At 39.9% G+C, this 8,467-nt stretch overlaps 1 pseudogene; it reads right to left on the bottom strand.

Annotated features, from left to right (window-relative positions):
• Positions 1-1,819: 1,819 nt before the first annotated feature.
• On the bottom strand, positions 1,820-2,342 carry LOC111140758 (annotated as a pseudogene).
• Between the last annotated feature and the right edge of the window lie 6,125 nt (positions 2,343-8,467).

The following is an 8,467-nucleotide window of genomic DNA, read 5'->3' as shown; positions in this document are numbered from 1 at the left end:
AGCTATGTATTACTGGCAAACAATAATGCCTTATAAAAGAAAGGTTGGAAACCAAGAAATGACAAAAATTATTCTATATAAACACTAACCAAAGAGACAAAGAATAGTTTTATCAGAAACAGAATTAGTTCTGGGGCACCTGGGTGGCTCAGTTGGTTGTCTCTGCTTTTGGCTCAGGTCATGATCTCGGGGTCCTGGGATTGTGCCCCGCATCGGGCTCTCCTCTCTGCAGGGAGTCTGCTTTCCCCTCTCTCTCTCTCTCTACCTGCCTTTCTGCCTCCTTGTGATCTCTGTCTGTCAAATAAATAAATAAAATCTTTAAAAAAAAAAAAAAAGAAATAGAATTAGTTCTACTTCTTCCTTCCCAGTGTGGATAACTTTTATTTATTTATTTTTTGCCTAATTACTCTGGTTAGGACTTCCAGTATTATGTTGATGGAAGTGGTAAAAGTATGTATCCTTGTTTTGTTCCTTATCTTAAAGGAAATGCCTTCAACTTTTTACAACTGAGTATAATATTAACTGTGGGCTTGTCATATATGGACTTGGTTGAGTTACATTCCTTCTATACTTGAAGAGAGCCTTTATTATGAAAGGATATTGAATTTTGTAAAATACTTTTTCTGATCTACTAAGATGATCATGACTTTTACCCTTTATTCTGCTAATGTGGTGTATTATATTTATTGACTTATAAATGTTGAGTCACCCTTCCATTTCATGGATAAGCCCCACTTGATCATTGTAGATGATCCTTTTAATGTGTAGTTGAATTGAGTTTGCTAGTATTTTGTTGGGATTTTTGCATTTACGTTCATCCTGGATACTGGCCTGTGTTTTTTCGTTTATTTGTTTACTACACTTGATCTTAGCCAAAAGGTCGAGAAACAGTGTTTATTTGTTTATTTAACATCATCAAGTTCAGAAGGCAGTGTTCTATAAGTCATTTTGGTATTTATTGAACATTGATTACATGCCGGGCATTATGATAATTTCTTTTCTTTCATAGTTGAATTTTTATTGGTTATTCTGAAGATCAGTACAGACATCTCAATTTATACCCAATCCTTAACATATGTACAGAAAAATCTAAAAAAATAAAAATCATGTAGTTGTGATTATTTTCTAAAAGTTATTCCAGTGACCTCCTAGCTTAAAATCTGGAGGCAAATTTTCCTTAACAGTATATCAAGTACCAATGTCTCCAAATGTTGATACACTGTTACATTGTTATGCCCCATTAATTCACAGTTTAATATCATATACACTACATACTCAAATTTTCAATCTTACACAGCACATTAACAGAGTTTCTAGAAAACTGGACTACCACAACGAAGATGTGACAGAGTGCACAAAATTCTGATGGGCAGAGCCAAGATCAAGGATTGGGTTTCTTTAGGAAACAATTCTACCAAAAACAACACGGCAACAGAAGTAATTGAAAATGTTCAAGACATATTAAATGCATGATTGACTCCAAATTGCCATTTAGTGTGGTATGCTTCATATTATAGAATAGAAAAACTATCCCATCTATGGAAGGTTAAGCTGACACCCTAAGAAATCAAAGCCTCCCGCACTCAACATCCCACTCCTTTCTGATCGTATCAGAAAATATACCACCAGCACAGGATTTTGCCTCTTAAAAACAAAAAGCATTTACACTTAAAAATTGGGTTGAGGTGGGATTCCCTCCTTCTTAAAAATGTTTTTAGAGTTACTAAAAAACTTGCATTTACACAGCAGTGGATAAAAGTATTCCTCAGGACAGTACAAGAAGGGAGACAGGAGCAACTGCTAAGACACGGTAATGATTTTAATCAGACTTGGCTTCTTTCTCTCCTGCTTTATCAGAAGCTGGACTCGCCTCATTTTCAGTTTCTCTGTTTTCTGCTGGGAAGTCTGCCTTTGGGTCTTTGTTAGTCACTTGTAGTCACTTGAGCCCGCTTTGCCCTCGCTCCCCTCTTCCCCTTCGTTTGCGCTTCTGTGTCTGAAGACTTATCCTGTCCTGTCCCCTTTCTGCCTTCCTTTCCACTTTTTCTTTCTTTTTCAAGATTTTATTTATTTATTTGAGAGAGAATGAGAGACAAAGAGAACATGAGAGGGAAGAGGTCAGAGGGAGAAGCAGACTCCCCGCCAAGCAGGGAGCCCGATGCAGGACTCGATCCCTGGACTCCAGGATCATGACCTGAGCCAAAGGCAGTCGCCTAACCCACTGAGCCACCCAGGCGCCCCTTCCTTTCCACTTTTGCAGGAGCAGGTTTGGCTGACAGCCTCGCAGATCTCCTCTTGGGCCCCTTTGCCGCCCTCTTAACAGAGCTGACCTTCCTCTAGGGCATGGCGGTGGCGGGGCCCAGAGCACCCAGAGCTTTCGCAGAGCTGGGGAGCCTGGCCCCTGCTGCGCTGTCCACCGTCTGAGGTGCTATGAGCCACCTGATAATTTCTGAAGAGAGCCAAAAATGTAGCAGTTTTTTATTTCAAAGAACTCAATCTACCCAGTGACACAGACACATAATTAAACAAGAACAACAAAAACCCAAACAGGCAAGAAAACCCAAAAAACAAACAAACAAACAAACAAAAAAGACAAAGCCCTAAAAACCAAACCAAAGCAACAAACCAAATACCTATAGGCTAAAAGAGAAAGAGGACTAAGAAAGGAATTTGAAAATAGAATTTCAGAGATCTTTGTAAGGAGCAAATGAGATATGTTGGAAGAGGGATGATTAGTGTAATACTTTTGAGCAAGAGGGCAAGTGGTTGTAGACTATTATTATTTTTTTTTAAAGATTTTTTTTTAATTTTCTTTTAACGATTTTATTTATTTATTTGACAGAGAGAGATCACAAGTAAGCAGAGAGGCAGGCACAGAGAGAGAGGAGGAAGCAGGCTCCCCACTGAGCAGAGAACCCGATGTGGGGCCTCGATCCCAGGACCCTGGGATCATGACCTGAGCCGAAGGCAGGCTTTAACCCACTGAGCCACCCAGGCGCCCCTATTTTTTTTTTTTAAAGATTTTATTTATTTATTGGACAAATCACAAGTAGGCAGAGAGGCAGGCAGAGAGAGAGGAGGAAGCAGGCTCCCTGCTGAGCAGAGAGCCCGATGCGGGGCTCGATTCCAGGACCCTGGGATCATGACCTGAGCCGAAGGCAGAGGCTTTAACCCACTGAGCCACACAGGCACCCCGGTTGTAGACTATTATTAAGGGAAGTTTCCACATTCCAGTTTTATAAAGATCAACATTAGAAAACTTAATTTATTTCATGGAAAGAAAGGGAGATAAAACGTGATTAGTACCTGTACAAGTCTTAAAGACCCTTAAGAGTACATATCAGAAAACAAAGGTAAATACGTATAGTGAAATGTTAAAGACAGTCCCATTTAAATTAAGAAGAAGGCAAGAATTGTAATGGGCACTGTGATAATTCAATATGGTAATGGAGCAAGGCACAATGTGGAATAAATGCAATAAAGAAGTTTTGCAGATGATATAATTGAATACCGAAGAAAACCAAGAAACCGAACTAAAAATGTATTCGAACTAAAAAGAAAATGTATTAAGATGGCTGGCTACAAAATATCAGGTTTTCCTTTTCTACTAGTGTCACAGGATATTACGTTGGAAGCTTTGTCTGAACTCCAAGTTACAATGTGCTGTGAGTCAGATTATAAACCGAAATTTCAAAGAACGTGTCTGTGAAACTGCCGAATGAGTCATACACAGGATCTAAAATGGTAAGTTCGCTGGAGATGCAGCAGGATTTGGTGAGAACTAGTATGGAACATTCTGTGTTGCAGTCCCGTCTTCCATCCAAGGGAAGGGAGGGGATAACAGGCCCTCTTCCTCAAATGTAATGAGGCATATTGGATTGGTTTCTGATTCATGCCGGTGGAACTTGAGACCAAAAATTGCGGCTGGCAGTTTCGTGTGACTAGGTGATTCCGTTCCTTCAGATAAGCTGCAGGGAAAGCTGGTGTCTGGGTGTTCTATCCCCTTCCTCTTTCCTGCTGCCAGTTGGCATCGGAGCACTTATCTTTGAGCTTGAGATGACCTTGGCACTGAGGAAGCTAAAAGGAGACTGATAATTATGGAGCCACCATTCCTGTCCCAAGCAGCCTCTGACCGAATTCCATTACATGAGAAAGGAATACACTACCTTATTTAAACAACTGTTCTTTGGGGCTTTCTGTTCATAGCAGCTGAAACGAAACCTCTCATTTGATCTTTTTTCTTATTTAATCATCCCAACTTGAGAGGTTTAGCAGTGAGGAATAATAAGTTTACAGCTAATAAGTGGAGGCTTTGAAAAAACATTGAGGTAGTGGTGAAGAAGTATTAATGAAATAAGTTTCAGGAGGACTCCTGGGTGGCTCAGTTGGTGAAGCCTCGGACTCTTGATTTTGGCTCAGGTCAGGATGAGATTGAGATTTTAGATCCTATAAACTTTACCATACAATAAAGAAGAAAAACTCTGCATGTAGATAGAGAAGTGGCTAGTTTGGGGAGGTTAATTTTTTTTTTCTTTTGAGTTTCCCAATATCCTTGCAAGTGACACACCAGGTAGGTGGTATTTAGGACCATGTGAAGAGGAGTGAAAATTAAGTCTTGCGAAACTATATTTCATTTCAAGTATAATAATATTTAATAAGCATACAGACGGTACACCCAAGAACAAACAGTAGTCATTTCACTTCCCGCTTAAATTTTAATAAGTTGAATTTGATGTTTTTGTCTGTTTCTAGGAGTCCGTGTAATCCAATTATTTTACTTTTCCTCAGGATATCCCAAATACAAATTCTTTTTCTTTTCCATTGCTTAGAGGTTAGTTGCTTCCTTTTGTCTGTCTCGAGGCGTTTGTTCAGATGTCATCTAAGAAAAAGAAACCGTGGCATGATCTTTTTATCAAGAATAGAATTAATTGGTGGGGCACCTGAGTGGCTCAGTGGGTTAAGCTGCTGCCTTTGGCTCAGGTCATGGTCTCAGGGTCCTGGGATCGAGTCCCGCGTTGGGCTCTCTGCTCAGCAGGGAGCCTGCTTCCTCCTCTCTTTCTGCCTGCCTCTCTGCCTACTTGTGATCTCTCTCTGTCTAATAAATAAATAAAATCTTAAAAAAAAAAAGAATAGAATTAATCGGGATGGGGGCACCTGGGTGGTTCAGTGGGTTGAGCCTCTGCCTTTGGTTCAGGTCATGATCTCAGGGTCCTGGGATCGTGGCCCACATGAGGCTCTCTGCTCAGCAGGGAGCCTGCTTCCCCCTCTCTCTCTGCCTGCCTCTCTGCCTACTTGGGATCTCTCTCTCTCTGTCAAGTAAATAAATAAAATCTTAAAAAAAAAAAAAAGAATTAATTGGGACACCTGGGTGGCTTAGTTGGTTAAGCGGCTGCCTTCTGCTAAGGTCATGATCCCAGCATCCTGGGATCGTGTCCCACATCGGGTCGGGTTCCTTGCTTCTCCCTCTGCCTCTGCCTGCCACTCTGCCTACCTGTACTCTGTCTCTCTGACAAATAAATAAATAAAATCTTAAAAAAGAAAGAGTAGAATTAATCAACTAAATACAGTGTTTGCTAAGTAAATTTTTCTTCCATATAGTATATTTACTTATAGGAAAATTTTTCCTCAATCTATCCCCCAGTTTTGAGCTGAATGGAAATTTTTGAAATAAAAGAAATGATATATTACATAGCCATTTTATTTAACTTTTGTAAAACTAGATTGAGATCCCAAATTGAATTTAAAGATTCAGGCATGTCTGGATGGTTGCTGGGACGGGTTGTGGAAGTTTAGACTTAATAGCAACTCAAGAAGGCTGTAAATCCTTGTCTAACACTGAGACCCCGCTGCATTGTTCCTGGATTCCAGAATTTTCTTCCTAGATATTTATTGAACCAATAGGTTAATGGAAGGATGGATTAGTGGACGGATAAAAGAGAGAGGGAGCCCTTCTTGTGAATGATAAAGTGGAGTAGAGATGACTATGGAATCCGTTTCTGGAATATCAGGAGCTAGAGCACTGTAGTGAGCAGAAGATCTGTCCCTGATATTGTTTCCTCTCCCACTTGGCTGCACTGAATTCATGTCCAAGTCCAGAGGATATCAGGGAGCTGTGAATGATGACTGTAAGAGAGGTTTCATTAAACTTCAGTAAGACTTGAAATACAAGTAGCAGTGCTGGAAACGCTATGCATCAAACCCTTCTTCCCCACATTGCAACAAAGCATGGTGACATTTTGAGAGACTGTTCGTGCAGCAGTGAGTTTATTCGTGACCAGTTGTAATGCATCTTCTGGGAGTCACAGCTGTTACTGAGGGACATTTGACATGTGGCCACAGTCACCATTGACAGGTGCTGGAGGAGACAGCTAATAGCATTTGAGTTCTGTGAATGTGGCTTAATTACGGAGCCAGGACCAGGGCCCTGCCCTAAAAGTGAGTGCTTCTTTGACTTTCTATACCCGAGGTATCTTTCTTGCTCTACCCTATCCTGGTTTTATTTAATTAATACCCATTAGTTCATCATAACTAGAGAATGCTAGGTTAAAAAAAAATTTCACTGTCTTCCCTATCCACTGATGAAGTCTCTTAACAAGCAAATATGCAAAAAGGCAAAGCTAACGATCTTGACCCTAGGTAATTGCTTTTGGTGGAAAATGACTTAATACATATAAAGTCCACATTGTCAGACACATTTTAGATATTACAATTTCCACTCAACTTCCTCATACATTGGTTGAGGTCCCTCCTGGGAGTAACTAGTTAGATAGAAGATTAGAACATAATCATTGCCCTTGGGAGCTTAACATTTATTTATTTTAGAAGCATTTTTCCTTCTTAGCAATGATAATAAATGTAACATGACTAGTCTGCATTCTTTTCCTTCATTTTGTGGCTAAGTTGGACATTTTTAAAAAGTTTTAAAACCACATGAAAATTATATAGTGATGTGTACCACACTGACAGGCAAACTTGTGTGCTTGGAGCACTGCTCAGAAAAGCTATTGTTTTCCTTCCACAGAGAATGATGGCAAGTAGGTAGGACCAATTTTGGTGAATGTAGGCTGGTGTGGGACCTAATTTTAAAAATAGAAGTGTCCTGAATAATCTGTTATGTTGGCAGCAGATCTAAGGACTATGGGCAAATACTTATGAAGATTTAAGAAAATGAAGACAAGCAAAGACAGATTTGCCTTCACCATAGTAGTTAAGAAATCCTTCATTCGGTTAGTACTGCAGAGAAATTTCATTTAGATTTTAACTTTTTGATATATAATTCACAAAGGGAATTTGTTTCGCTTCAAAAATAACTCTTCAAATATTAAACAAGAGAATAAATGTTTTTTACAGTAGGAAAATATTTGAGATTTTTCTGACAAAAAGCTGTTCTAGGAGAGAAAGAGAGAAGCAAAGAGCAAAGCAAAACAAAACAAATACTTTGTTCTCTAGAGTTTTCCTAACAAAAGTCTTGCATTTGTGTCTGTGGAAAGTGTATAGGGCAGTTTTGCCAACCATATGTTGTCAGAATGTAACATTTTTTTCCAAAGGTTATACGCTTCTGTTTATTTCATTTATCTCTAATGCGGGCTAGTTCCATACCAAAATTTCTCAAGTTGTTGAATTGACCCATCTATCATGAGAAGACAATTGCCTGACGCAGCCTCCATATAGTGTGATGAGAAAGCACATTTCCATAGCTTGAGCAAGTTCAAGGTGACTTCCAAAGGAGGTGAAGATCCAGCTACTTGAGTGAGAAGGACAAGAAAGAGTGAGAGGGTAAGAGAATAGCAAAGGGAAAGGCAGGAAGGGATGAGGGGGAGGAAGACAGATCAGAGTGAATCTGAGCTCAGATTTGAATTAACATCGTTGTATACTAGAGCTGGCTGATACCAGAGCAGATTGGGTGGCTCTCTTCCCAACCCTGTCCAGTGATTTCTTATGGGTAGCTTCAACAGACCATAGTGGAAGTATTTACATGCAAAAATAAGCAAATGTTATGAAAGATACCAGGGTATCTTCTCCTCTGGAGAGCTAGTTGTTAAACATTTACTGGCTCACTCCACTTGATGTGGAAACTCTCAGTGTCCAGTGTGGTAAAAGAAAAGCAATGTAACCAGATAGAAACAACTCCTGAGCCAGGATGAAGGCATCAAGGGGGAAGGAAGGAATGCGACTCTGGACGATCGAGGTAATAATTTAATCACCTGGGTAATCATGCCTACTGGAAAAACACACCACCAAGTTAAGCCCAGTTACTTAGATGATTGGGAAGAGCACTGGTCGTTTTCTCTGGTGTAACATTACTAATGTATGACCTAGGCAGATGCCAGAAAGAGAGGAGGTAGATTTCCCTGGGGTTTCCTGGATTAGCAGGAGCTGTCCATTTTTAGTGTGTTGAATATGATTTGAAGGGAAAACCTAATTAAAATGTGATATACACTGGGAACAAAATGAGATAGATACAGCACTT

This window comes from Enhydra lutris, unplaced genomic scaffold, assembly GCF_002288905.1.
Source record: "Enhydra lutris kenyoni isolate GAN:26980312 unplaced genomic scaffold, ASM228890v2 scaffoldscaffold5, whole genome shotgun sequence".
In the NCBI taxonomy this organism is placed as follows: Eukaryota; Metazoa; Chordata; class Mammalia; order Carnivora; family Mustelidae; genus Enhydra; species Enhydra lutris.
Note: the sequence above shows the minus strand (reverse complement) of the source record. Positions and strands in the feature narration are given on the sequence as shown.